Source organism: Plecotus auritus (assembly GCF_963455305.1).
Source record: "Plecotus auritus genome assembly, chromosome: 14".
Classification (NCBI taxonomy): domain Eukaryota; kingdom Metazoa; phylum Chordata; class Mammalia; order Chiroptera; family Vespertilionidae; genus Plecotus; species Plecotus auritus.
The window spans coordinates 13018497-13043792 of NC_137780.1; positions in this window are offsets into that span (position 1 = coordinate 13018497).

Consider the following 25296-nt stretch of genomic DNA (forward strand, 5'->3'; position numbering starts at 1 on the left):
TTCAAAGATGATCAATGATGGAAACTCTCCCCGCTAGTCATGAGGTCAAACAACCTGCTCCTGAACAAGTGTGCAGACCTTTTCTGTATAGTCCTGCTTTGTGTTAAGAGGAAGACATAAACTTTCTCTATAGATTTTCCCAGACAGGGGTTGGGTACTAAGTTTAAGCCCCCCCTCCCCCCGAAACTCCAGGGGTCTCAAACTGGTTCTCTGGAAGACCACTCAGTTGGCTAGAGGTGACCAGAGAAAATGTCCCTTTCCCTGATAAATCCTCACCACTAGCCTCTTTACCTGCCAATGAATTTTCTTCCTTTTCTGGTCTAGTTGAGAAGTAGAAAATGGGTTAATCAGGAAGAATTGCCCTGACTGGTTTGGCTCAGTGGATAGAGCGTCGGCCTGCGGACTGAAGGGTCCCAGGTTCGATTCCGGTCAAGGGCATGTACCTGGGTTGCGGGCACATCCCCAGTAGGGGGCATGCAGGAGGCAGCTGATCGATGTCTCTCTCTCATCGATGTTTCTGAGTCTCTATCCCTCTTTCTTCCTCTCTGTAAAAAATCAATAAAATATATTTTTAAAAAAAATCAGGAAGAATTATTTTTTATGTAGGCTGTTGCAAGGTTGGTCTAGCTAGCACCTCAGGAGTACTTGGCGTCTATGGCATTATTCCCAGTCAATGTCTTTGTTGACATTCTGGAACACTGAGTCAGCTTTTAGCATGCAGTCTTATTAGGCTGCCTCTCACCTCTCTGCCCACATTGGCCTGAAAACCCTCTTTGGTTCTAATGCAAGGAGGAGTATCTATAGGTCCCCATTGGAAGGAGGGAAGACAAGCATACAAGGTGAGTAGGTAGGAAAAATGTATCAACAGGCAGAGTTTCTCCCAAGTGCTATTCATGCAAAGACGGATGTTATATGCCATGACCGTCAGGATCTTGCGGAAATAGTGACTGATAAGGCATGACCCAAATGCTCCAAGCTGAGTGTATTCCATCTGCACCATGTCATCACTTATTTGATTTCTAATGGACCCCAGCTGTCAAAGACTGTCCCAAATTGCTTGTTTGTTTAAAGGATGGGTCTGACAGAAGTTCTTGCAAGCATCACACTTCGGCCACTACTGGCCTGGAGTATTGGGTTTGGGAATTAATCCCCATCTAATCTTTATTTTATATATCTTATATGGTTTCACATTTTTATGACCCATCACTCAATCCAAAAAAAAAAAAAAAGATCGGTGTCTATTTTGCCAACAAACTACGTTCAGATGTTCTGAGAATGACATTTTCAGCTTAATGCAACGAGGATCTTGGACTTTGTGTGGTATAAGTATGTGTGCTGCCCTGGAAGTACAGCTCCATTTTCCTCTCTTCTCCATTTTCCTCTCTTCTCCATTTTCCTCTCTTCTCCCCTGTGGGAGGAACCTGGCTGTGTTCTCATTTTTCATTTGAATCCACTAAGGAAAGCTTGCCTTTTCTGGCCGGGAATTGCTGGATCCTAGAAAGCTCGTGGGAAGCTGTGGGAGAGGGCACAGCCCTGCAAGCATCCCCTGTGGTGGGACAGAGACAGAGAGCCCAACTATTCTGCGATAAGACCAGCAGGGCTAATACAGGAGGGGCACCACACAATCCATATGCTAAGTACTTCTACCTTTCTAAAATAACATTCTCTCTTATAAAAAATATTTTTATTGATCTCAGAGAGGGACAGGGAGAGAGAGAGAAACATCAATAATGAGAAAGAATCATCGATTGACTGCCTCCTGCACGCCCTCTATTGGGGATTGAGCCCGCAACCTGGGCATGTGCCCTGACCGGGAATTGAACCATGACCTCCTGGTTCATAGGTCAATGCTCAACCACTGAGCTACACCAGCCGGGCTATAATAACATTCTTTTTATTTTTACATCACACTGTGAAGACAAGACCTGAGCAATCTCCCTGACCAAATATATTTATGGTTTCTTTCCACCTGATGACTTGCCCCAACCATCTGGGCATGCCTTCACTTACACATTTTGAGAGTGCTTAAGATCTGTTTTCTCCCCAGCTGTGACAACCAATTTTCACAAGGTCACACAGTCCATACAAGGGCAGTATAATCGACACCATAACCTTGTTCAGACACATACATCTTAAAATATGCCAACGGGAGTGTCCATCCGCTAACTGGTAAGGGTGAAAATGGCTTTCATCCCAAGTACCTGTTACTATTACCAAGGGGTGTCTGTGTTTTTGAAGTCTCCATTCAGTTCCAATAATCCCTCTTGGACTTAGCAGAGACTCAGTGCAATTCTCACTCTGAATCAATGTGTTAGGAACACCTAAGGCATTGTCCCAGTCTTCTGGCTTAAGCAGGTATAAAGTCAAGGAGAATATTGGACAACATCTTCTGTATATTGGAAAAGTCCTCAGTGAAGTACAGCATATATGGTATTATAATCATTAGAAACAGTATGGATAATAAATGCCATACATTGGAATAGTGCTTTGGATTTTAAAATGGCTTTTACATATCGGTTCACAATGCATAACTGGGCAGCTTCATAAGAGAATAATAAATTGTGGAGAGCGGCTACAGCGTTTGGACAGGTTCAAGCCTGCGGACTAATGAGAGGGCACGATTCTCACATGGCAAAGCCGCGTGTAAGTCCCAGCACAATTATCGCCAAAGGCTATGGTTATAAGCTTGACCTTATGGTCCGAACCTGTGGTCCCACGTGGCTGAGTATTATGGGCCCCCTTCCCCATGCCTCCCTTTTTCTTTTTCTGTGGGAGGTGCAGCAAGTAAACAAAGCTTGATCAGGTGCATGTAATTGAGTAGATTCGAAACCCACGAGAACCACGCCCTTACTTTACCTCGTGGAATCTGGCTATAAAATAAAGACTCGGCTTACAGCCTGTGGCACTGTCTGTCCATCAGAGAGCAGTGTCCCACCCAGACCCAGCTTTATTCCCTTGTCTGTCTTTTCTCCATCCTTCACTGCCCCCTCTCAGGTTCACCCATGGCTGTGCCGGCTCGGCACAATAAATGAATAAGTGGACAGAATATGTAGAGGCAACTAGCTCCATTGGGTGCCACCGGACAAAATGTCTGATTGCCACTAATCTGATCCAACCGAGAGTCCTAAAGACCTGAGCAGGGGAAACCCAATCTATCCCATTGTGGCTTTTCTCTGATTCATCAGCAGGAAGTATTCCCTCTCCTCAGCAGAGCTCCCTTCTGCTACATCAGCCTTGTTGCAGATGCATAGTATTTTATCCATCTATTTATTTCCTTGGCCAGCGGGAAATAGCAAATGGCAAAGTAAGGGGAACTATGGGCAACCAACCCAGGCTAACCTACGGGTCGGGTCAAGAGACAATGAAGTGGATTGCACTTGCAAAATACCCTTAGTTCTCAGGAAATAAACTCGAGGAGCAATCGATGATAGTCACAAGTATTGACCACATTCAAGCAATAATCACCCTCTGGGAGTCATAGGAAAGCAGTCTCATCTTCTCCCTGATCCTCTTGCCTAAGGAAGCAAGAGATCTCTGTGTGATACCCAAGTGGTTGATTCCAGGTGATAAATCTGGGGCACTTTATCACTCAAGTATTCATTTATTTAGGAAGTCATTTAAAATATACATATATATATACACTGAGTGGCCAGATTATTATGATCTCTGAACACATAATAATCTGGCCACTCAGTGTATATCCTATATAATAAAAGGCTAATATGCAAATTGTCCCCTCGACCAGGAGTTCGACCAGCAGGCAGGCCAGCCAACCGCCCATGTCCCCTCCCCCTGGCCAGGCTGGCTAGACCCCACCCATGCATGAATTCATGCACTGGGATATATATATATATATATATATATATATATATATATATATATTCAGAGATCATAATAATCTGGCCACTCAGTATATATTTTATATATATATATACAGTATATGCATTATATATATATTTTATTGATTTCAGAGGGGAAAGGAGAGGGAGAGAGAGATAAAAACATCAATGATGAGAATCATTGATCGGCTGCCTCCTGCACACCCCCTTCTGGGGATCAAGCCCACACCCCAAGCATATGCCCTGACGTGGAATAGAACTGTGACCTCCTGGTTCATAGTTGATGCTCAACCCCTGAGCCACTCTCATTTTTATTGAGTAGCTAGCTACTCTGTGCAAAAACGCAAGGATCTCATGGTGCTTTAAGGCACAGGGAAGCACTGCCAAAGGAAGTTTGGGAATTCTCTCCCTTGCCTCTATTTATTTCAATGATCCACTTCCAATTATGTTTCTTGAAAGTATGCATGAACTGTCCAAGAGGAGAAAAAATTGTGAACATTGCTTTCTGTGTTCTTTGAAGGGAAGGCTTTTCATTGTTCCCACGGGGGGCACTAGAATGATCTAAATAGAGAAAGCACCCAATAACTGGTAGCCAGAGTGGCCATTCTCTTCCTCTGCTCATGGCAGCGGCACGGGGCGATGCAGGATTATGAATTTCCTGCCTCCAAATGTGATTAGGAACCAGGGGATGTAACGACATTACTGCCTGACAAAGACATTGAGAACTTCACAAAGTGCTGGCGCTGCTCTGCTGCCCTGACACCTCATTTATCTCAGGGGGCGGAGCCCAGGGGGCAGAGGGCAGGCGCTCCCAGAGCTGAGAGAGGGGAATAGGCTCATCCCCAGAGCTCATCCCCAGACAGGGGGGGAAGGGAGGCTCGCCGCTGGTGGGATTGGGGAGGGTGTGATACTTCTGTTTTAATGGTTGCAGAAACCATGACTCAAAGGGAAGGCAAGTTACTGTTGTAGAGCCTGTTCCCTAGAGAAGGTACACACCACAGGAGGTGGGCGAGGGGTGGGGGACAAGGAGTGAGAAGAGAACACAGAATTTCATGGCTGGTATCACTTGATGTCTCACATTATGTTATGGTGACCAAGGGGAGTGATATACAGCATTCTGTTTCTACTTCCTAGAAAGTATTCAGGGGATTAGGATGGCTGCCTAATGGGAAAAAAAAAAAGAAAGAAAAGAAAAGGAAAGAAAGAAAGCAATAAAGACCGCATCCCTGGGACAAGCATATCACTTGAAAGATACTGTCTTTGCTTTTTGACCTCCCTTCTTCCCTCTCTCTCTCTCCCTGTCTTCTTTCCTCCATCCCTTTCCTCTTCCTCCCCCTCCCCCATGCCTCCCTTTTTCTTTTTCTGTATTATTAGAACGTATCTAAGAATCTGTGGATGTGAAACCTTAAGACTTCCGTTGTTTTCTTCACGTCCCTAAGCTTAGAACATAGAATAATGTCCAAGATCTTCATTCCCTTCATTTAGAAACCATTTCTTTTTATTTGCCTCTGCCCGTCTTCTCACTTCTCTTTGCAGACCGTCTGGTGTAGCAATCTGCACTCCATGGACAGTCTATCCAGAGAAAGGGGGGGGGGGTGAAGTTTTTGTAAGAGACTCAACAAGAATCTTCTGGCAGCAAATATTTCAAAAGGGATTCCCTGGGCGATTATGTTACTTTCTTCCCAGAGCTCCCCGGGGAACCCACATGACACCTAGGAAATTAGCATCATTTACCAGAAGAAGCTACACGGAGCATTTAAAGTTCTGACTTTCCAGGAAAGCACAGGGCAACATGTGAAGACAGGCCGTGAGAAGTCAGCGTTGAGCGGCAGTGTTACTGTATACTTGGACAGGAAATAGGCATCAGAAACCCAATGCTCACTGTGATGATATCACCGTAAGGAACTCATTTATCTTCGTTTGAAGGTAATAGCTTGCCAAGCCGGGGCTCAATCATGAGGAACATTAGAGTTCTCGCTGTAGAATCGTGTTCGCTTACGTCGGTATGTAGGCAGCATGGGGCTGGAGCCGCCACCTACAGGCCAGCGAGGGGGCCGGTGTGTGCGTCTCTTCCCCAATCCGTGTTCAGTGACTTCAGGTTGCTCACTTGAAATCAGCAATGGTGGGAGTATTTACACCAGGGGTCCTCAAACTTTTTAAACAGGGGGCCAGTTCACTGTCCCTCAGACCGTTGGAGGGCCGGACTATAGTTTAAAAGAAAAAACTATGAACAAATTCCTATGCGCACTGCGGGCCCGGGATGAGTCGGCTGCTAAGCAGGACAGGCAGCGGCACCCGGCGGGCCGGATAAACGTCCTCCGCGGGCCGCATGTGGCCCGCGGGCTGTAGTTTGAGGAACCCTGATTTACACCAGGGAAATTGGCAAACACTATAAATCAGCACCTCACCCCCCACTCCCAACAGCTGGTGGTTAAACATCCACCAGACACCACTGCATGCAGGAGAAGGAAGAAGAGATAACCATGGCCCATGTTTCTGCTTCATCACAATGCAACAGTCCTCTTTCATGACAATATAGTTCATGATTTGCATAGATGTGGCTGAAACCAGCGTGTCGTTTATCTGTTCCTGATGAAAATGAACAAGAGAACAGCATTCTGGGATATTATCTTGTTGGTTAGGATACTAAGTAGCCATAGCATTGATCCTGTCTGTCCCTTCACAGGAGAATCAGTGAAAGAGGAGGAGATGGAACTGTTGCAACCAGTGTCGTCTTTGGCCCTGAGGGCTGGTGTTAGGGACACAGCTGGGGTTCCTATACCTGTGCCCACAGGAAGCCTTTTCTGAGTCCCCATGTCACTCCAGTGCCCATTTACCTCCACATAGATATATATTTTTCCTATTGATTTCAGAGAGGAAGGAAGAGGGAGAGAGAGACAGAAACATCAATGATGAGAGAGAATCATTGATCGGCTGCCTCCTGCATGCCCCCTACTGGGGATTGAGCCCGCAACCCGGGACACTTCAGTCCACAGGCCGACGCTCTATCCCCTGAGCCAAACCAGCTAGGGCACATCTTGGATTTTATTGCTCCCATCTTCTTCGGAAATAAACTCAGAGGCTCATAGACACCACCTCTATCCTGTTAGCCTACAACACAACAACAGGCTGCAGCAATGCCTCTGGACGCCAATCTTCCAGCTTTCTTACATGAAAATGTGAAGGCATCCTAACAGTGGTTCTCAACCTTTCCAATGCCGCGACCCTTTAATACGGTTCCTCATGTTGTGGTGACCCCCAACCATAAAATTATTTTCGTTGCTACTTCATAACTAACTTTGCTACTGTTAGTGAATCATAATGTAAATATCTGTGTTTTCCGATGGTCTTAGGCTCTACAGCAGCAGTTCCCAACCTGTGGGTCGCCTAAGACCATCGGAAAACACAGATATTTACATTACAATTCATTAACAGTAGCAAAATTACTGTTATGAAGTAGCAACGAAAATAATGTTATGGTTGGGGGTCACCACAACATGAGGAACTGTATTAAAGGGTCGCGGCATTGGAAAGGTTGAGAACCACTGCTATATAATAAAAGGGTAATACGCAAATTGACCGATGCACACTGACCACCAGGGGGCAGATGCTCAATGCAGGAGCTGCCCCCTGGTGGTCAGTGCGCTCCCATAAGGGGAGCGCAGCTCAGCCACAAACAGGGCTCACGGCTGGCGAGTGCAGCTGCGGTGATGGGAGCCTCTCCTACCTCCGTGGCAGTGCTAACGATGTCCAACTGGGAGCGGGCCTAAGGCATCTGTCGGACATCCCCCAAGGGCTCCCGGACTGCTAAAGGGCACAGGCTGGGCTGAGGGAAACACCCCCCTCAACGCATGAATGCCGTGTACCGGGCCTCTAGTTTAGAAATAATAGACAAAGGACCCGAATCTTGGGATGGAATGGCCAAAATGGATCAAGCAGAGTTACCAGTGCTCTAAATATTATTTGTAAAAAGCAAACAAAAGGAATACAGTTGCCCTAGCTGGTTTGGCTCAATGGATAGAGCGTCAGCCTGTGGACTGAAGGGTCCCAGGTTTGATTCCGGCCAACGGCACATGCCTGGGTTTCAGGCTCGATTCCCAGTGAGGGGCGTGCAGGAGGCAGCCGATCAGTGATTCTCTCTCATCATTGATGTTTCTATCTCTCTCCCCCTCCCTTCCCCTCTAAAATCAATAAAATATATTAAAAAAAAAAAGAAATACAGTTGTATTTGGCTTCCAAGAGTTAAAACAAATTGCCCTTAGAGGGGGAAACTAAGACGGTTGAGGGCTGGTGATGGCGTGGAGGCCACAGGGGGACCGTGATGGAGGTTTACCTGACCAAGAGGCAGTGACAGTGGAGGAAAGCCTGGCGTCACAGGTCCGCTTTGTCGGAAGCTCAGTGGGCGGCCCTTCCTCCTGTCAATCCTGCTGGAGAGGAGCACAGGCGAGTGTCTGCACAGACGGCTCCCAAGGCGCCGGGCACAGCCGCCGTCAATCACTAGAGTGGGAGGCTGGGGACTTGTTTTCTGTGCAGGAACAAAAGAGTTTCTTTTTCCAATTTTGCAAAGCTGAGCCTTGAAATTCAGGGACAGGGAAATGGCTCTTATCTCCCCCCTTTATATAAAACCTGCTTCTCTCCCCCCCCCCCCTTTTTTTTTGCATTTGTCTACTCTTGTATGACACTTAGCATGTAACATCCTGTGTGGCCTGTGTGTGAGGGCAGGGGCTGTGTCACAGTTATTTCATGGCCCCAGTATCACTAGCATAGGATACAGTGGGTGCTCATAAACAGAACTAATTTAATCTTAGTTTTACCTTTTTTGGGGAGATTTTTATCCACCTGTTATTAATTCAACAAATGTATTAAGCACATGGTGAGGTCTATGGATGCACTGAATTCAATAAAATTCTTCAGCTATAGATCCTCTGTTTGGGAATTTTTAGTTTTCAAAGGAGAGTTTTTATACATTATTTAGTTTATTATAGCCACTGTATGTTATATAAATACGAGAGGCCTGGTGTGCGAATTCATGCACATTGAAAGGAAACTAATTAGAAGAAATGTTTTAGAGGCTGGGAAGGGACCGTGGGAGATTGGCTCCAGCCCTTCTCGCCCACTCCCTATTGGCCAGTCCCCAGCAGCAAGCTAACCTACCAGTCGGAGTGTCTGCCCTCTGGCGGTCAGTGCACATCATAGCGACTGGTCGAGTGGTCGAATGAATTGTCGACTGAACGGTCAGACACTTAGCATATTAGGCTTTTATATATATATAGATCCTAAACTCCCAGCACTCCTCTTGGCATATAGCTGATTCTCAACAAGTGCTCATCTCTCTTCCCATTCCCCGAATGGACTCGGATTATTTAGTTGAGTGTGTTCTGTGATCTCAGCGGTTCTCTGGGTCACCTTAGTGGTGTGTGTCCACAGGCGGGCTGCACACACATATACCCCACCCTCCACCACCACCTCCACCTCGGCTTGCTCACAGCTATATGCAGCTCCAGTGGAGGGAGGCCATGTGAGATGAAGCTTGCATCATTGGCTCTGGGGTCCAATGATCTTGTTTACATCCTGGTTTTGTCACTACTTTGCTTTACTTTCCCATGTTGTCTCTCAGCCTCAGTTTTCTCATCTGTAAGATGAGGATAACTCAAGAGGGTCACAAGCAGGGTTAAAAGAGATGATAGAGGTAAAGACCTCGGCACTTCGTTATCAATGGTAACTATTGTTGGCATCACTGTTAGACCTTTCCCTATGTAGCCAGCTCACAGAGGGTGGCCTATTTCCTTGTCCCCTCACCTTGGTGCTCCAGGGAGTATGGGATGAGTGGGACCACGGGGTTGGGAACCCAGAAGAAAACCTAGGCCATTCAAAATCTGAATCAAAATCTTGTTCACATTCCCATTCTTTGCCCCCTGCCTGGGTCCCAGGGGCCCTTCTCCCTTAGAATTTACTTCCTTCTCTGTCCTCTGACTGAGTCCCCTCCCCACGACCCTCCACACACACAACCCCAGGTCACCCATCAGTTCTGCTCCATCCTAGGGGGTTAAAAATACCTCTGCCATCTTTCCATTAAAAAGGTGTCTTCTCTACTCTAACAGCCTCCAGATGTGTATCTCCCACTCCTCAGCTAAGGACCTAAGTCTCCTGGGGGTGGGGTGGTTGGTGGGTCTGTAGGGGTAGGAAGCAAGTCCCACTTCATATGAACATTAATGGGTGATCAGCAAGCAGAAGGCACAGGGAGACAGTCTTCAGAAATCTCTACATTCAAAGATGGATTTTTGAGGTGCGGGGAAGGGGATAGTAAATCCCCAACACTGAACACATTCAAGCTGAGAGACCAATGCTGTACGGATTTAAATGCTGGGGGGAGGCCCTAGCCGGGTTGGCTCAGTGAATAGAGCATTGGTCTGAGGACTGAAGGGTCCTGGGTTCGATTCTGGTCAAGGGCACATACCTCGGTTATAGGCTTGATCCAATCCCTGGCCCTGGTAGGGGCTTATGTGGGAGGCAACCAATTGATGTATCTCTCTCACATTGATATTTCTCTCATTCTCTCCTCCTCCCTTCCATTCTCTCTAAAAATAAATGGAAAAATATTCTTGGGTGAGGATCAACAACAACAAAATGCTGGGAGGAGGACCGATGAGATGACCGAACCCAAGATACCACGATTCTATCGAACTTTTATGTTATTTTGACATTATGATCACTATGTAACTATGCAGAAACTTCACTTCTTTGACATCACCTTTCTCCTTTCTTTCCTTTAGCTTCACACTGGCCTCTTCCAGCACCACTGCCTTTTCCCTTGCATGACACCCCCTTAATCATCAAGCCCTCAGGACAATGAGGTTCTGAGCATCAAATAATCTTAGGAACAAAGCCTCCTGTCCACTGACCTCGGAGACTGAGTTTCAGTCAAACTAGAGACAACATCGAGGCCTCCGTGGTGTTCCAGCTTCAGACCCAGAAAAGCCAAAGGACGCCATCAACCCCGCCCTTGTGAAACCAGACAGAGGGACTCCATGGCTGACATCAGGGTCAATGATCAACTACTACCTACTCTAGTGCCAACCACCAATCAATAGAGACCAAGACCCTAACTTCCCTTAGTCCCCTGTATGATCCAATCCCTAGAAACCATCAAGGAGCAGGATGTTAGAACACTAGTTCACCTGTGCCTCTGGATTTAGCACCATTTCCTTATATACACATTTACTTTCTCTGCTGCAAACTCCATTTTGTGTCTTCTGGGCTTTGATGCTCACAGACAAACAAACCCCTTTAGTTCGGAAACAATGATGATATTTTAAAATTAAAAAGTTTTAGACAAAAGTGGGACATACTGTCACACACACACACACACACACACACACACACACACACACACCATTTACATTTGCAAATCCTTTGCACATTCAATGAGGGCGCAATGGAAAAACTCCAGTGAAATCAAGACCTTCCAATTTTCGAAAAGAGAACTCCAGAACAATCAGGGCAGACTCACAGCAGATTAACTGCAATTCTCATTTAGTTAATCCTTTTTCTCATGCAAAAAGCAGTCCAGCCACTTTCTTTGGAGACTGAGCAGGGACATCTATATATATATATATAAAATCCTAATATGCAAAGTGTCCCTTTGGGAATTTGACCAACCAGGAGTTTGATCACTCGCTATGACATTCACTGACCACCAGGGGTGTCACGAAACAAAGGAAGGCCCTGGCCAGCAGCCGCTAGGGGCCCTACCTGTGCACAAATTTCGTGCTCTGGGCCTCTAGTTTGTTAATAAAAATTCACACCCAGCCGAGTGGTTGAGCATCAACCTATGAACCAGGAGGTCACATTTCAATTCCGGGTCAGGACACAGGCCCAGATTGCAAGCTCTGTTCCCACTAGGGGGCATGTAGGAGGCAGCCAATGGATGATTCTTATCATTAATGTTTCTATCTCTCCCTCTCCCTTCCATTCTCTGAAATCAATTAAAAAAATATATATATATATAAAATAAAAATCCACTTTGCATGTTCCTCTTGTGTAAGTCCATTGCTGTAGACCAGCTTGATTTGAATGACAGGAATCTGTCCAAGTTGTGAATGGACCCAATAAATTGGAACATTTACCTGGAAGAAAAGGGAAATCCCAGTGTTGAGTGCATATTTGAATCAGGCTGGTCTCCTGGGAACAGCCGAGATGCATTATTATTAGGTCTTCAATTTAAAAACCCATCTTTCGTTTGACACTTGAATCTTTATTCTTAGGTCCTTTTAGGTTTTCTACAGTTTTCAGCAAAATATGATTCAGCAAGATTCACTGCATACTTGCTAGGTACAAGGCACTATGGTAGGCCTTGGGGGAAAGAGAGAAACATCAGAAATAGAAAGTTGAATAAGACCTGGTACCTGTCTAAAGAAATTTAAAATCTACTGGGAGAGGAAGTAATGGCTAATACTGTCAGTTAGATTATTGAGTTGTTTTATTGGCTTAACATACTTTAACCAAGAGGTATAAAGAAAAGACTTACAGAGAAAATTTCTTAAGGAAGGAGACTGGGCAGGATAACATCAAAATGCTAATGGTCATTGTGTTAATGGCACTGAAATTCAGTCACTCATTGTTATTTTTGCTAGTTCCACATTTATTCAATATGATTATAATTCTTTATAATGAACGAAAACAAATTTTAACATTCTTCTAGAGTATGTTCTTTCTCCTTAAAAAACATAACTATGATGTCTTTAATATAAGAATTTTCTTTGAAGGACAAGGGAATATAAAGTTGAAATCACTATCATAATGAATAGAATTTATTGAATTTATGGTCTGTATATGGTTCTGTAGATATAGACATACATGCATGCATACCTAAATGGTTTAATATAGATGCATATAAAACACCTATATTCATTTCACACACGGATGTGTAGTCACATACACACATGTGCACATAACATATTCATTGCCAACTCTAGAATGTTCTTAAACTAATGATGACTATGTTGGTTTCTGTTCCTTGGCTCTTGCATTATTCTAGTGGTTGGAAAGACAGCATCTCACCTTTTACTTTTATTAACATGGTGTCTGTGGTGGAGAGTGAAGAACACTGACTGGGCAGCCTGAGCTCTGGGTTCAAATCCTGACTGTACCACTCAGTACTTCCCCCTCTCTGTGTGGGTGTGCACGTTTCTCAGCCTCCCGCCTGAATATTCTCTGGAGGAATGGAGGAGTCGGCCAGGTCCTTGCTGATACCAATAAAGACCACCGAGTTGCCTGGGTTAGGGATAGAAGGACAAACTTGAGAAGCAGCACTTTGACCTCTGTTGACCTTGGAGGAAGTCTTTGGAAATCTAGCCAATCCCTTCTCTGAGCCTGTTGTAGGTGAAGACTCGGAGACACACGTACTCCAACTCCAAACACCGTGCTGGCTCAGCACCTTCTGACCCCCCACTACCCATCAACTTGCTCCACATACTTTTTTAAAAATATATTTTTATTGATTTCAGAGAGGAAGGGAGAGGGAGAGAGAGATAGAAACATCAATGATGAAAGAGAAGCATTGATCAGCTGCCTGCTGCACGCCCCCTATTGGGGATTGAGTCCGCAACCCTGGCATGTGCCCTTGACTGGAATCGAACCCGGGACCCTTCAGTCCTCAGGCCAATGCTCAATCTACTGAGCCAAACCAGCTAGGGCACTCCACCTACTTTATAAAAGGTGTTTCCATGGTACAGTTACAACAAAAAGTGGGTGGAGACAAATACTAGCTCCTACAAAATAGCTAGTTGTCAGAGGTCTATCATGGGCAAAGAAAGTCCTTACCTCCATCCTGTTATTTAATTCCCATGAGAATCCTCCCAATTGGTACTATTTTCTTTATTGTTCAGATGTGTAGGGATGCAGTTCAGAGAACCCAGTGACCAGCTCAAGGAGGGCTAGGTAATGAGCGAGGGGACGGCGCATCAATCTGACATGTGCTGCCTTCCAGAAGAACAAGGGCAGAGTGGCTCTACGGATAAAAAATGACGCAAGAATCAGCTGGTGTTAGGGCTCAAGGAGGACTCAGCAGTAGTTTGATCGGATTTTCCCTTTGCCAGAGACCTTTACTTGAAGGTGAGGAGATAAATGTTCTCCTGTAGCAGCTCTGAACCTTGCTTCTTAGGACAGAGGGGAGGGAGGGAGGCAGAGAAGAAGGAGGTATCCTTCAGCTGTTGAATACATATTTTTGCATTAAGTCCATTTTCTGTTTTGTTTTGTTTTGTTTTTAAAGAGAGGGAGGAAAGGAGAGAGAGAGAAACATCTATGTGCAGGAGATACATCAATTGGTTGCCTCCACTACACATCCATCCCAACCGGGAGATCAAACCCCCAACCTAGGTATGTGCCTCGACCAGGAATCGAACCCATGACCTTCTGGTGCATGGGATGATGCTCCAACCAATGGAGCCACCGAGGCCAGGGCGGCATGAAGTCCACTTTGAGAGAACGTAAACTGTTTTCTGCTCCCAGTGCAATCCTTTACTCCACCCTGGTTCTCCTCTTCCATTTGCACGAGAACCTCCTGAGACCAAGGTTGTGAAGGTCAAAATACAACATTCACTGATAATAAAATTACTCTGAACCTTTAAAAGAGCAGAGGAGGGCCCAGGAGAATGAAAATTGAGGAATTTTTAAAAAGAGTGCCTCTGGTCCTGTGCCTGACGTGGGTCTATGAAGTACTGGGTCTGGTCAGTTACCCTCCCTCAGGGTTAAGGGGGTTACTGCAAGTCCAGAGGCCGAGACTGGACGAAGTCCGTAGGGAAACTCAGTGGGGAGCCACAGGGACTCACCCTGAAGGCTGCCCCACCCCCATGCTAAGGCAGTCAGTGGATGCTGGTGGGTGGCAACTGCACCTCCAGACACTGATCATCATTAGATGATGGGCTGGCTTCTGTGTCTCATCCCGTTGGTACTCGTTCCATGAGCAGTAGATCCGCCAAAGGGCAAGGGTCATCAACTCCAGATGAGTGCTTTCTATTGAGGTCCCATTGTCCTGGGCCCAGGGCCGATCTTCCTGTTAATCGAGTCATGGAAGCCCTTCAGCTGACTCAGGCCTGCAGGGAATGGAGTTTCTGGAACAGGATGCGCTGTAGCGATAAGGGACTGAGCATGACAACCACATTCTGGAGCCGTAAAAATGACAGACTGCTGACTTCCATGCAACATCTCTCAGTCTCTTTCCATTAAAATGAACTGGTTGGCCTATAAATTGAAATGACCAAGGAGCAGACATTTTTTTTTCCTTTTCTTATCTTCCCACCCCTTCTTGGGTCTATTGGTGGAAATAATGAGACGAGCCAGGTCCTAAATGTCACGGTGAAAAATTTGCAGCCTTATCTAGCATCCCCAAGAGTCCCTTCGTCCCCCAGCGGAAGGGAACCCAGGCCTCATTATCTCCCCAATGTACCACAAGGGAATGTCATTTCCCCTCTTGTCAATTTCATATCGGTGTATGTCAGTTTCACATGGCACGGGGGAGTTAATAGGGAAAAAACATAATTTATAAAGGTAATCACAGTGCACAAGACTATAAAACACTATGCTTTGAAGTTTAATTCTTAGCAAAAGAACCAAATCTATTTTGTGAGTCAAAATGCTGTATTTGGGCTATAAGTCTTCTTTTCAACCTGCAAATATGTCATACAGAGAGAGGACTGTATAACATGTATGTGTGTATGTGAAGAATAAGAAATAAACACCCCTATGTCCACTATTCATGTGACTAAATAGAACACTGTCGCCTGTATTCCCCAACCAGGCCGCACCCCAAGACACCAATACTGACTTCTGCGATCGCCGTTCCTCTGCTTTCCTCTATGTTTTATCATCTATGTACCGTTAAACAAGCGTTTAGTTTTACTGGTTTGTGAGCTTGCTTCTTCCTTCATTGTCATGTGTGTGAGACGCCCAGGCTCACTTGTCATTTGCACTCCGTGTAATATTCCCGTGTACGGGCCTACCACAGTGTCTTACTCTCTCCTCTGTGTTAGACACTGGCTCCTCTCCCATTGGTTCTTCATAATCTGGTGAACAGAACACAGAAAGATAACCTGGAAGTAGTGAAATCAGTTACCCACGAGGGAGCGGGGGGGGGGGGGGGTCGAGATTGGGTACCAGCAGAAGAAAGATTTTTCTTAGAACACCTTTTCAAACACCTCTTTTGCCTTGGAACCATGTTAATATGCTCCATAGTCAAGAAATAAAAGTAATTCAACAAGAAATAAAAATGAATTGTAAAGACCCTAACATTTTTTATCAATAGAAAGAACTGAACCTATCCATTTTTAAAATATATTTTTATTGATTTCAGAGAGGAATGGAGAGGCAGAGATAGATAGAAACATCAATGATAAGAGAGACTCAATGATCGGCTGCCTCCTGCACACTTCACACTAGGGATCCAGCCTGCAACCCGGGCATGTCCCCTGACCAGGAATCGAACTGTAATCTCCTGGTTCATAGGTTGACCCTCAATCACTGAGCCAGGCCGGCCAGGCCTATCAGTTTTTAATACTGAAAACTACTAATGCAAATACCCTTTAGAGCAGTATTTTGACTGTATATTTGTCTCAGAAATACATAATGGAGGGTGGACAGAGACATGCCCCTTACAATAATTAAATTGACTGCACCGTGGTTCTAATCAGAGGAGAATATATCCATAGACTTTACAGTGATGAGCAATTTATCAAGAATTAAAGTTCGCCACTTAGAATGATTGATTGAGAACAGGCTTAGAGGAGGAAATACTTCCTCAGTTTCTTGACTCCATCAGTCCTTCTAATCAAAGGCCCAGTGGGTGGGAGTGTCACCAGGATTGCCGAGCAATAATGAAGTCTTAGTTCTGCGATGTTCAGAGTATGTGACCTTGATTTCTACGTCTAATAAAAATGTACACCTCTCTTCTTTTACTATGTATTTTTCTTCATTTCAGAGAGGAAGGGAGAGGGAGAGAGAGATAGAAACATCAATGATGAGAGAATCATTGGTTGGCTGCCTCCTGTACACCCCGCACTGGGGATGGAGCCCACAACCCGGACATGTGCCCTGACCAGGAAGTGAACCATGACCTCCTGGTTCATAGGTCGACGCTCAACCACTGAGCCACACCGGTAGGGCGATACACCTCTCTTGATATCACACAGAATCCTTGCTTACCATATTCAAATGACCGCTAAGCACGCCTCCTCCTCTACCAGCACTACGGTGTCTGAGAGCACAACTCTGATTTCCCTCTGAGGAGCGATAACATTTGTGAAGAGGAAGGTGTGAGGAAATGAAAGTCTCCAGGCACAGATATATGTAAAGTTTCCCCAAGATTTATGGCGCTCGCTACTTCCTGCACTACCCAAGGATCACTTGTATATAAATCTGGTGAAGAATTTTCCATCTTTGTTGACAAATACATCCCTGGAGGAATAGCCCCTGGGAAAGCAATATTCTACACCCCGTGACTCAGGTGGTGCCCATCAATCCTGATGCCAGGCCTGGCACCTGGGACTCCAGAAATAATTAATTCCACCATGAGAGTACACAGAATAAATAAGGGCTAAAATTAATCAAAATGTGACCAGGGTTTCAATCAGGCAGCTCAGGGCTTGACAAGAAGAATGTAAATGTTACCGCAAGTCACATCCAACCGTCAGCAAATGGAATCCGAGTGCAGAGAAACCGGCCCACGTCAACGCCGGGAAACCTCGGGGGAACCCTGGGGTGGATGGTGCCCTGAATGGCCAGTCTTCTCTCACCTCTGCCAAGGTCTCTCAGTGAGAAAAAACCTCAACTCTTTGAGGCTACTTTTTTAATTCTTAAAAATATGTAATGTTGCCCAGCTGGTGTGGCTCAGTGGTTGAGCATGGAGGAGGAACTAAGAGGTCATGGTTTGATTCCCGGTCAGGGCACATGCCTGGGTTGTGGGCTCCATCCCCAGTGTGGGGCGTGCAGCCAATGATGATTCTCTCTCATCATTGATGTTTCTATCTCTCTCTCCCTCTCCCTTCTTCTCTGAAATCAATAAAAAATACATATATATTAAAAAAAACTCTATCTCTATCTCTATCTCTATCATCTCTATCTCTATCTCTCTATCTCTATCTCTATCTCTATCTCTATCTCTATCTCTATCTCTATCTCTATCTCTATCTCTATTTCTATATAATGTTATAATCCTTCAAGCCTAGCTTTAGAGGGATTTATCTTTGGGTTCCCAGCCAAACACACTGAGCAATGGCGGCCCTCACAGGATGTACGGAATATTCGTTTGGAGAGCAGGATGCACGGTGTCTCACTCACCCTTACACACAGAGGGGCTTGATGCATGATTGTGAAATAAATGAATGGGTTCAAGGACTCAATAAATCACAAGCAGCTCCTCAAGCAAGGACCATTTTGTTAGGGTCTGTAGATAAGCTATCACCTCATTAGAATAACACACCGCTCAAGCAGGTGAAAAATACGAAACTTGAGAACTTAAGCTCCTGGTTAAAACCAGGATAACAGAGCTGCAAACCCAGATACACAGACGCACCCGAGACTTAAGGACCGGACTGTATTGATGCTCAACACGAGATGGTTTTGCTCCTTGTTTCCAACCCATCCTCCTGTTTGGAGTGCAGCCAGGAGAAAGCACCTCGCAGACCTCCCATGAACAAGCTGCACTTGGACATCGCCCGGAAGCCCCGCCCCCGCCAGCTGTGCCCAGTCAATGCCCAGATACCTCCGGAACCTGAACTCAGAGGAAGAAACCAACAGACCAAAGAGAAGGGCCTCCTCGGATGTCTGACTTGGGCTTGACTGCTTCCCGGAGATGCTGCTGAGCCTTCCTAAGACAGCAGACTGACTGTCTTAGACTCCCGATTCCAATGATTACAGGCTGTTTCTGTTCCTTGTGATTAAGCCCCTCTAGGGCAAGCATGCCAAACTCGCGGCCCGCGGGATGCATGCCGCATTATTTGAGTTTGACATGCTTGGTCTTGGGCACTTCTTCCTGCTTGTCTCCCTCTCTCCTTCCTTGGCATCAGACTGACCATTCTCCAGGTTCTGGGACTCCCTTATATTTTTCCTCCCACAGGCATTTTCCCTAATAACATCCCTAAACATTTAACCCCACCTCGGCTAACACACCAACATGAAGGGAAGACCTTTAAAAAATATATTTTTATTGATTTCAGAGAGGAAGGGAGAGGGAGAGACAGAAACATCAATGATGAGAGAGAATTATTGACCAACTGCCTCCTGCACGCCTCTATTGGGGATCAAGCCTGCAACCCAGGCATGTGCCCTGACTGGGAATTGGTTGACGCTCAACCACTGAGCTATGTGCATAGGTTGACGCTCAACCACTGAGCTACGTCAGGTGGGCAAGGGAAGACTTTTTTAGGTAGTACAGCAAGTATAGCATATGAGCTTTTTCTGTGACCCCAGTAAAATTAAGTCACCCAGGTACCCAGCCTTCTACACCCCCTGCCATCCTATAAAGAGGTAGCTGCTCTGGGCTAAAGGAAGATCTACTGCTTTTAGGTAAACACAGTAACAATATAGTAATGAACATATAATTACATGCATAATATTCTATATAACAAAAAGCTAATATGCAAATCGAGCAAATGACCGGTCACTATGACATGCACTGACCACCAGGGGGAAGACGCTCAACACAGGAGCTGCCCTCTGTGATCAGTGCATTCCCACAGGGGGAGCACCGCTCAGCCAGAAGCTGGGCTCACAGCTGGTGAGCGCAGGGGTGGTGGCAGGATCCTCTCTTGCCTCTGCCATAGTGCGAAGGACCCCTTGGGGGATGTCCAACTGCTGGCTTAGGCCCCGTAGGGGTGGACCTAAGCTGGCAGTCAGACATCCCCCTCGGGGTCCTGGACTGCGAGAGGGACCACAGGCTGGGCTGAGGGTCCCCGCCCCCCCAGTGCACGAATATCATGCACTGGGCCTCTAGTACATACATAAAGCACAAATTAATTAAATTTACTTAACATAAAAAACCTGAGCACTAAAGCAAAAGGAAACACATTTTATATTTTTAAAGGTGCTAGAGTTAACATTCATTGCACTCTCTGTCACTGTGCTAAGTCACTGAAATACTTGAAATCATCTCGCTTCATTCTCCCATCACCTACGATGTACTATTATCATCATGTCAAGTTCAGAGACGATGCAACTGAAACACAGACAGGCTCAGGGATGTGCCAGGGTCACCCACAGCCTGTCACCTTGGATTCCACAGTTCTGGCCCCAGAAGTTGCACTCTGAGCTGCATTGCTCTCTATTCTATTATCTGCATCAAGCCTGGTCAATGCGTAGCTGAGGAATCCTCCAACCGCCAACCTTGGATTGCTTATCCAATGCCAATTTCCTGACTGTTCCGCCACGTGGGGCTTAGGTTCTACCGCTCATGACTTACCTCAATGGTGAAATCTGAAAGAACACATTCTAGGGGGATTCTGCTTCTAGGAATGCAGCCCATTCTGAGGCAGAGCCCATCACCCAATAACAGCTAGGTGTGCGTGTGCATTTGGGGGCAGGGGACTTTTAAATACATTGCTGGGACTTTTAAATACATTGCTGGGACTTTTAAATACATTGCTGGGCTTACAAGATGTGAGGAAACACTCCAAGTGCTCCCTCCCAAGTACAAACAAATCAAAGAAGGGTAGAGTGGACCTTCATTTTAAACCTTTCATTTTGCAATCAAGTCCTCAAAAAGAAGGGGCGGGGTGGGGGATGGGATTAGAGATGCCGATGTCTGGAGGAGGAGCATCCAGCAAAAGAAATTGCCAGGACAGAGGCCCTGGTTGGGAGTGGGTGTGGGGGAGGCACCCCTTTGCCTGTCCACACTCCATGCTCAACATAGCAGCCAAAGAGATCCTGTTAAAATGTAAGCCAGACCACCTCTCCCCTCTGTCCAAAATGCTCCCCTAGCCTGGGCCAGCGTGGCTCAGTGGTTGAGCGTCAACCTATGAACCAGGAGGTCACAGTTCGATTCCCGGTCAGGGCACATGCCCGGGTTGCGGGCTCGATCCCCAGTGTGGAGCATGCGGGAGGCGGCCAATCAATGATTCTCTCTCATCATTGATGTTTCTCTCTCTCTCTCTCTCTCTCTCTCTCTCTCTCCCCCTTCCTCTCTGAAATCAAGAAAAATATATTTTGAAAAACAACAAAAAACTTTCCCCTATGCATCTCATCCCCAATAAAATCTGAAGTTCTTCTATGGCCAACAGGGCCCAACAGTCTAGCTCCATGCCAGAGCCTCCCATTTCCCCCTCCCGCTGTCACTGGCTGCAGCTGCCCAGGGCAGCATGCTCTCCTGTCCCCTTGATGCTGTGGATCCCTAGGGCACTATAGCGAGGCTGTTCGCTGTCCGCAGTCCTTTCTAGGGTTTCTCTCCTGCTGAGGGTCCTAGTGGCCCACACTCACGGCTGCCGGCTGCCCGATGGGCCAGGCTGAATGAATCAAACTCCAATGAAGAGCCTCTATTTCTGCAATCCAACTTCTCTCTTTTAGAGTTCTCTAAGCGAATTCCCATACATCCCACTTCATTGGGCTGAAAGATTTCTTTTAATTATAAAAATATAAATTATTAACTATTTTTGAGAAATCAGTTTGCATCTTTCTCTCATACTTACATTCAAAAGCCTCAGGGTAACATCATATTGACTAATAGAGGTGATTAGAAGAGAAATGAAGAGGGAAAATATAGGCTTTTCCATTTACCCACATGTTTATGCATTCCAGAACTCTTTATTCCTTCCAAAAGATGTGTTTCTATTTGGTGCCATGTCTGTTCAGCCTGAGAAACTTCAGCATTTCTTTCATTCTAAGCAGTTTCATTTCGCCTGCATGTTGCTTTCAAATGAACAGACTAGAATTTTTATAGTAGTTTTAAGCTTACAAAACATTTGAACAGGAAGTACTGGGCTTTCTCATAACCCCCCACCTCCCTCACCTCTGTCTGCCCTGTTATTACATCTTACATGAGTCAATATAGTTGTTGTTGATGAGCCAATATTGGCACAGTATTATTAACTCAAGCCCACTGCTTACACTGCTGTTTACTCTTTGTGTTGGATGTTCTATGGGCGTTGACAAATGTATAATGGCATGTGTCCAGCGTTATAGTATCACACAGCATCGTTTCCCTGCCTGAAACACCCTCTGTGCAACCTGTTCATCCTTCTCTTCATCCCCCCGATTCCCCGGAAATCACTGATATTTTTAGTCTCTATAGTTTTGCTTTTTACAGAATGTCATGTAGTTGGAATCATATAGGGCCGTGGTTGGCAACCTGTGCTCGCGAGCCACATGCGGCTCTTTGGCCCCTTGAGTGTGGCTCTTCCACAAAATACCATGGCCTGGGCGAGTCTATTTTGAAGAAGTGGCGTTAGAAGAAGTTTAAGTTTAAAAAATTTGGCTCTCAAAATAAATTTCAATCATTGTACTATTGATATTTGGCTCTGCTGACTAATGAGTTTGCCGACCACTGATATAGGGTGATGGTTAATTTTGTGTGTCAACTGGACGGGGCCACAGGGTGCCCAGATATTTGGTTAAACATTCATCAGGGTGGGTCTGTTATTCTTGGAGTCTGGCTGGTGTGACTCAGTGGTTGAGTGTCAACCCATGAACCAGGAGGTCATGGGTTTAATTCCAGGTCAGGGTTGTGGGCTACACCCTCAGGTTGTGGGCTCCATCCCCAGTAGGGGGCGTGCAGGAGGCAGCCGATCAATGTTTCTCTTTCTCATTGATGTTTCTATCTCTCTATCCTTCTACCTTCCTCTTGCTCTAAAAAATCAATAAAGACATATTTTAAAAAATTTAAAGAAAGATATAGCTGTGGAGAGCCTACTATGTACATGCTCTGTGCTCTATTTTTCTCTCCTGAGTCCTGCCTACGGGGTACAGGAAGGAGGAGAAAGAGGAGACCCTAATGGGACTCCCCATGTCTAAGGAAGTTCTGAGGAGAACACAAGACAGCCAGGACCCTGGTTCCCCCTGATTAGGAGGTTTAGGAGTAACTCCTACTACCATGGCTTCTTAGGCTCAGGGGGACAATTTTCTCTAAGGCCATGGGTGGGTGAATCACTTTATTCTCAGCTGTTGGGAATTCAAGAAACAAATTTCTTCCAGGAAAATTGCCAGCGCACTGGTGGTGGTGGTGGTGGTGGTGGTGGTGGGTGTCCTATTTACTTACATAGTTAATCTCTCTCATCCTTGACAATAAGTATGAAAATGTGTCAGCCAATATTCCCTGTTTGTTTAAGCCAACTCCCCTTTGATGCCAGGCGTTTGCAGGAAGTTAATCCATAGCACGAGCGTTAGGACCCATCTGGCACACATCACTATTCAACTTCTAAGGATGCAGAAGTGTGCTTGGCAATGAGAAGGGTGTATTTCCACCGACTCTCTATTCCTAAGGAACATTCTTGGGGGAAATGTGTGTCTACACATGCTGCTTTCACTTTGGGTTGCACACCCGTAGGCTGGCCCCACACAGTATTTCCTGAGCAACAACAGCAGTGAGAACAGCAGGCTTCATTTTGGTGGCGGTGACGATGAGAAGTGTGCAAACTGATTTATTCCAGTGAATTTTAGCAAATGAAGACGCAGGCTTCCATTTGTCCTATTTATGACTCAGTGCAGAAAAGAGAAGTCACTCGAAGGAGAAAGAGATTATCCATAGGGAAGTAGGTCCTAACAATTAATTCTTGAAAGGAGTTGATTCCACCTGGGCCTTCAGAACATTCTAGAACAATTCATGACTGTCCCACTGGAAGGAATGCCACTTCGGAGGATGTCCCTGGAGCTGGGCTGGCAGTAAGCAGCTGCCACTGCCTCAGCTGCTCCTCACCAACTGGGCAGATGGAGGTGGACACTTAACTCTAATCCAGGGGTCAAGGACAGATCCTGGAACTGTGGCTGCCTCCACAACTCTTTTTAAAATATATATATTTATTGATTGATTTCAGAGAGGAAGGGAGAGGGAGAGAGAGATAGAAACATCAATGATGAGAGAGAATCACTGATGTACTGTCTCCTGCACGCCCTCCACTGGGGATGGAGCCTGCAACCTGGCTTGTGCCCTGACCAGGAATTGAACCGGTGACCTCCTGATTCATAGGTTGATGCCCAACCACTGGGCCACACTGGCCAGGCTGCCTCCACAACTGCTTGACACCAGGGGAGTGCAGGCTGGGAGCCGCTGCAGGGAAACCTCCACTTCTCTGATGTCAGATAACAGCAGAAAGGGCCAGTAATCATGGAGGCCGGCCCCCTCCAGTTCTGCACATCTCATGAGTGCATGTAATTGAGAGCCCTATTTACATGCAGAATCCTAGCAGCAAGAGAGTCTGGACAGTGTAGTTTTTAGCTGTCCGGTTTCTTTAACTAGTTCAGGTGTGGCATGGAAGTAGAGTGAGTGCCTTCGGAGTCTCCTGCTCACCATTTACTCAGCGGGTGGGTCATAGCTACTTCCTTCCCCATCGCGCTGTGCATATTCCCGGTATAGCATTTGCATTCTGATGTGCCTATTTATGTAGGGCTGTTCAGGATTGTCTGTACATTCCTTGAAAAAGTTGCTTAAATCTCTAGTACCTGGCACATAGCAGAGACTGAACAAATGTTTGTTAGATGAATGTGTGAGTAATCAAATTACCTTCTTGGCTAGACTCTGGTTTCACAGGCAGGGGCTATGTTTTATTCACTTTGGTTTAACTAGCCCCCAGCACTGGGCCAGGTCCACACTTGAGAAGAAAGGAAAGTGCCATAAATTATATAAAATGTATGCTTCATTATTTTCATATCCAATCGGAATACCATTCTAACTCCCTTATACCATGATTACCATTTCTTTGAACAGATTCCACTTTAAAATCATCTTTTATACTGCCAGCACCACTTGCTCATTTTCAATCAGTGATTATTCTATTCCTAGCAGGTTTCAAAGAGCTTTTCATGTATTATGTATCCTCATCCTGGGAGGTAGGGACTCTTATTGACTACAGTCTCTCAAATGCAATGATCTGAACACTAAATATTCAACTTAATGAAAAACAAACAACTGGGCACCCCCCACCCCCACCCCAAGGTCAAGAAATGGACCATTGTCTGATCCACAGAAGCACACCCTCTCCCCACCACTGCCCATCCCAAATGACTACCCCTATTCCCCTTCTTTTTTTAAAAAAAATAATTTTTATTGATTTCAAAGAGAAAGGGAGAGGGAGAGAGAGATAGAAACATCAATGATGAGAATCACTGATCAGCTGCCTCCTGCATGCCCTGTACTGGGGATCGAGCCTGCAACCCGGGTATGTGCCCTGACCAGTAATCGAACCATGCATGGGACAAGGCTCAACCAACTGAGCCACCACTGGCCTGGCCTTAATGATGACTTTTGATTAACAGAAGTGTT